This window comes from Cupressus sempervirens, chromosome 5 (assembly GCF_028749045.1).
Source record: "Cupressus sempervirens isolate cs-2001-9-10 chromosome 5, ASM2874904v1, whole genome shotgun sequence".
Classification (NCBI taxonomy): domain Eukaryota; kingdom Viridiplantae; phylum Streptophyta; class Pinopsida; order Cupressales; family Cupressaceae; genus Cupressus; species Cupressus sempervirens.
This window is the reverse complement of record NC_143122.1, coordinates 321,558,932-321,564,931: the sequence shown is the minus strand read 5'-3', so window position 1 is coordinate 321,564,931 and position 6,000 is coordinate 321,558,932.

Genomic DNA, 6,000 nt, shown 5'->3' with positions numbered 1-6,000 from the left:
AATAAAACATTTGACATGTGATTTTGTTAATGTAGATTGAGTGAATGTTTCAAATAGTCAAAGGTCTAAAATGGGTATGTATTCGCTATGTTTGGAGGAGGTGAGTTGAATGTGAAAGAAAACCCATAGTTGTTTTATCCACTACCACAACAAACTTCTAATTGTTTCGAAGCAATTTGGTTAAAATGATTATGCCAAGTATTGTTTCTAATCATAGGACAATTTAAAATGGTTATGATAACTAGTGTACAAATTGTCCACCAAATAAATATAATGTATCATGCCACATTAAGCATTTGTATGTTTAGTACCACTTTTATAAAGAATAATACAAATGAGCAAATTGAGATTAAAAGAATGTTGTAGTTAGTCTTACCATACCTATAAGCATTAAAATATTCATTTAGTGCATAATAGATACAAACCTTATTCCTTATAGATTGTTGATTTTGTTTTCTCAAAAATATGTATACAATATAGATGTCAAGTGAAAAAAATTAGATCTAAGGTGCTATCAACCTTATAAATCTTTTCATTTAATTAGTTTGGATGACAATTTATACACATTTATAAGATGTTTTATTGACAAGTATTTATTATTTACTTATTAAAAGCATATTTTATAAGTTTATGATGAACAATGTTAAACCAGGTGCTCTTATTTTTTAAGAATAGAAAGTCAATGCAACCAAAATAAAGTCAACTCTGACCCTTTATAAGAGTCTTGGTTTAGTGCATTAGAAACTTTTCTTCAAACTTTAAAACATGATTTTTTACCCATATTTGTAATATCATTAATGGTGATTAAGAAGAATATAATTCATAATTGTTATACAAGTGCTTGAAAAAGATAGATGGGCATAAGAGTTCCACAAATTCACAAACTTTGACAATTTGAATGCTCAAAAATTAGAGTGATTGTATTGTCTTCTTGTTTCATTTTGAATTGAACTTTCTCCATTTAATATTATAGATAAGATAAGATAAATTTATTAATGTCCAACAAGAGACCAACGAGGGTCTAAGGAACTAGAAACAGTGCAAAGGGCAAACACCAGCAGGGGGGCACCAAACAATGTCTACAGAAAGAACGTGAAAGCAAAACAACAAAAGAACCAAGAAAAAGAAATAACATTAGCTAAGAACTCCTCACAGGTGAGAAGTAGTCTAGAATGGAAAGGTGGACATTAGTGCAATCAGGTACTCTGGAATGTCGCCTCTGAGGTCTACTAGAGGGACGTTGTCGAGTGTAATCTATGTGGGATCTCATAGATCTGGTGGGAATCAAAACAGTGCAGAGAGGCCGCTTCGATCCTCGGGTAGGAACTGTAGGACTGAAGAAAGAGGTGATGAGCTGCGTAGGAGTCGATGTCGAGCAAAGCTGGAGTTGTATAGTGTGCTCACAAATCCGCATGGTCTCCTAAAGGTAGAGTGCAAGATAGTATTGATCAATATATTTGAAGAATGAGGGAAGAGACCGACACTCTCTAAACAAACAATAGAATCTCCCTTGGGTCTCATAGTAAATGGGACAATGAAAAATAAAGTGAGACTCGGTCTCGACCTCCCCAGGGTGACAAAGCCAATAGATCTTGCCCTCCCTACCAATCTGGTGATCAATTTAAATACGTAGCTGGTGAGATCCCACCCTAAAAGATCCCAAGGAGATGCAAAGAGTATATAAATCTCTTAAATATATTAATTTCTTTGATATTGCCAATCACATTTCCATAAATCTCTATCGGATCATATAGGATAAATTTTAAGTTTGCAATATAAAACTTATATTTCCATATTATTGTTGGTGTCTTCATTTCAAACAAGTGTTCCTTCAATCACACCATCTAGATATTTGCAACTTAATTACAATTCAACAATAGAGCTTATGGGGTCAAAGTGTATATAGGATGATGAGACTTCCTACCCATACCAACCAAACAAGGTCATTGCTAACCAACATCAATACATAGGTGTAAACATTGTTTAATAAAACCTCACCTAAATAAGTGTCACGTAGTGGCTAGTATTTGCAAATAAAATTTAATATTTAAAAATTTAATTATTAAAACATAGTATGAAAATAAAAATTGATTATAAAAGCATAGTAGAAATGAACAAAGAATCAAGCAATGGTAATGTCTAAATAAGAAGAAACATTTAATGATATTTTTCAATCAATTAATAGTTTAAATATTATATAAATATAAAACTAATATTTATTTAATATCTAAAGATATGCCATTGCTACAACATTGATGAACATAACTTGGGGGAGCGATGACAAGAAGTGATGGATGTGTGTTGGGCTAGGGCTCGATCCCTAGCCCCTGTGCTTGTTTGTCTTTCTTGCTGAAATTGTTTACTATTCTTTTTTTGATTGAGGGTTGTTGGGCGTAGTAAGTGTAGGCTCCAAATTTTGGTGAACATTTGCAAACATTATTGGATTGGGGATTTTGTTGTTCACATGGCAGGGCCTAAGGTTTCTTCTATGTTGATAATGGCAAATGGATCTTCTCTTCAAATGCATGCAAGCGGATCAACTCATTTCCCCAAGCTAAAAAAAGTTAATGGATGTATTACACGAAGTTAGGATCGCGGGACGACATTAAGTATTGGACTAGGCATGCATTGATATGTAAATTTCTTGGAGTGTGGATATCCTTATCATCTCTCAAGGCATGGATTCGACGTTTGTGTAAGGTGGACGGAGATATGGAGATAATGTTGGTTGGGAATAGCTACTTCTTTGTAGTGTTTTCTTGCATGTGTAATCGAGATCATGTTTTTGAAGGAGGCCCTTATATTTACAACCATGTGGGGTTGTGTTAAACCTTGGCATTCAAGATTTAATTTTGCAGAAGATCTCCCCTCAAATGTGCCAGTTTAGGTAACCTCGCCACATCTCCCTCTTAAATTTTGGCGAGAGGCCATTCTTCATCAAATTGTATCTTTATTCGGAAAGCCAGGTGTGATAGCGCATTAATCCCTGGATAAAAAGGTTATTTCTTTTGCTTGAATTTGTGTTGAAATTGATTTGAGTAACCCATTACCAAATTCCTTGGAGATTTTGTCTTGGGTCTTTTTCTTAGGTGCAACAAATAGATTATGAGTCCTTCTCGTTATGGTGTTGGATATGTCATGAGTATAGCCATTTGCAATGTCAGTGCCCTTGGGCTTCAGCGTCTAAAGAGGTTGATGGTTCTACTGCTCTTAATAGTGGTGGCTAAATGAATAATGCAAGAAAAGAAAAGAAATCAGATGGATAACTCAGCCAAGGGGAATATTCAAGTGGGTAATTCAGGTAAAGGAAAAGCCCAAGTGACTAAGGTAGGCCCAAATAAGGATGGGTTTATTTATGTTTGCCTGCAAGCTAAAGGGACGTGGACAAAAAAGACCCATTAAAGACCAACAAATTGATTATAGTTTTAATTGATTTGAGGTGCTTGATAATATGGCCATAGAGCAGGGTATGCCTCCTAACCTCTATTCTAATTTGATTAGTTCAAATGGGGGAGTTACACCTCATGAATCTTGTGTGGCTTCCCAGATGGTTGTTCATCAACAGAGTGAGGTCCCTAGTACTCTTGAGTATGGACCTTTGGTCACTTCGGTTGTGCCTCAGGATAATGACATAGTTTTAGCAGACTTGGTTAATGATGTGTTGGCATGTGGGAAGGGTAAGGGGTCTCCTCTACATTTGGGTTTGATGCGAAGGCCTTTTAAATGGATTTCTTTTACTCCTTTAAAGAATGGGCGTAAAAAGGATTCAGAGAAGATTAAAATAGCAGGAGATGTGTTGATAGAGTTTGGGGTTGTGAAACTCTTGGATGCTCATTCCCCCTATTCTACTCAATGATGATTAGTTTCTCATGGAATGTTCGGGGGTTGAATAGCATTCCTAGACAAAAGGCTATTCACAAGTTGGTGATTGATCATTCTCAAGATATTTTTTATGTCCAGGAGACTAAGCTTTTAATTGAGGCTTTGGTTCAATGTGCCCCTAACATTTGGCCTCATGGGCAATGTCAGTGTGTTCATGCTATAGGGAGTTCTGGTGGTTTGGTTGTCTCTTGGGATCCACGAAAAATCTCTACTCTCGATTGGATATCTTCTCACTCTGCCCTTTCTTTGGTGGTCTCTTCTTTGGATTATGGTAAGGTGGTTCTAATTAATAATGTCTATGCCCCTATGGACTATGTGGGAAAGGTGAGACTTTAGTCACACATTCGATATGTAAGAAATTGTCATCCTTACCATCCTTGGGTTTTAGAAGGAGTTTTCAATTCAGTTCCAAGTCTTAAGGAGATGGGTGGTTTAGCTTTGTTGGGGCCTTCGTCTGATCTTCTTCATCAATATATCAATATGTTCCATCTTTTTGATATCAAGCAAGCTAATGGGCTATTTACCTAGAATAATAGAGGATTTGGGGTTGAAGCTATCTCTAAACATTTGGATAGACTTTTGCTTTCCTGCTTTTGGGTTAGTGGCTCTCTTACTCTCTCTTCTGAAATTCTAAACTAGTGGGGTTATGATCATTGACCAATTATACTTTCTACTACTGGAGTGATTATTCCTAAGAATCCTTCGTTCAAGTTTCAATTGATCTGGCTTCAAGACTCCTCTCTTTATGATTTTGCCCCTGCCTACAATACTCCTATGTATTCTTTCTCTAAAATGCTTCAATATGTCAAAAGGTAGCTCAAAAAATGGAATAAAGAATGTTTTGGGAATCTTCATACCATGAAAGGGAAAGCTCAAGAGCATCTTGATGTCATTACCATGCAAATTAGGGGTCTTGGTTTCTTTGAGGCTTTAGGTAAAGCTGAATCCCTTGCCTCTAAAGATCTGGAGGAATGGGAGCTTCGTGAGGAAATATACTAGAAGCAAAAAGCCAGAGTTGATTGGCTCCAAGAGGGTGATAGGAACACTGCCTTTTTATATAAAATAGTTCAATCTCGTCAAAATCAAAGGTATATTTCTTCTTTGGTTAACTCTGAAGGTCTTCAGTTGTCTTCTTTGCTTGCTTTGTTCAAGGAGGCCACCAAATACTTTTATGCCCTCATTTCTAAGGACTCCTCCCTGTGGTAAATGAAGAGACTATATTTTGTCTTGTATTTCGTCCCTTGTTACCCAAGAAATGAATGATTTTCTCATGCAACCGCTCTCTTTGGCTAATTGGAGGAGGTGGTCTTTGGTATGCATAGAGGAAAAGCTTCTTGTCTTGATGGTTTTCTAGTTGAATTCTTTGAAGAATTTTGGGATATTATTGATCACGATTTGTTGGAGATGGTTAGGGAATCTTTTTCTAGCAAGCAGATGCTCCAAGCCTTGAATTCTACCTTCTTGGTTCTTATTCCAAAACATGATGGGGCTAATCAACTAGAGTTTTTAAAGCCTATTGCTTTGTGTAATGTGGTCTACAAAGTTGGTTTATTGTTGAGAGGCTCAAAAGGTGGCTCCCTACTATTATCTCAAAAGAACAAGGAGGTTTTGTTGCAAGACAACAAATTTTATATGGGGTTGTTATTGCTACTAAAGCTATTCACTTTGTGGCTAGTTCAAGGGAGTGATCTATGTTTATTGAGTTGGAAATGGCAATGCCTATGATAGAGTTAAATGGAGTTTCCTCAAGACTATTCTTCTTGTCTTTGGCTTAGCCTGGAGTGGGTAAGTTGGACTATGAGTTGTATTACAAAATATTTCTTTGTTCTTCTTAATAGTCAACCTTCCCAATTATTTGGTGCCTCTAGGGGTCTACGCCAAGGTGATCCTCTCACCCCCTATTTCTTTATTATTATGGTCGATGGCCTAAAGAGATTCATCAAGTATTAGGTTTTTCATTATCCTATTCATGGTGGGCATTGGGATAATGGGTTACCCTCACTTTCTCACCTTTAATTTGTTGATGACATTACTCTTGCGAGTATTGCTAGGATCCAAGAAGCTAAGGCTATTCAACATACTCTTGACATTTATTTGGTGGCATTAGGCCAAAAAATT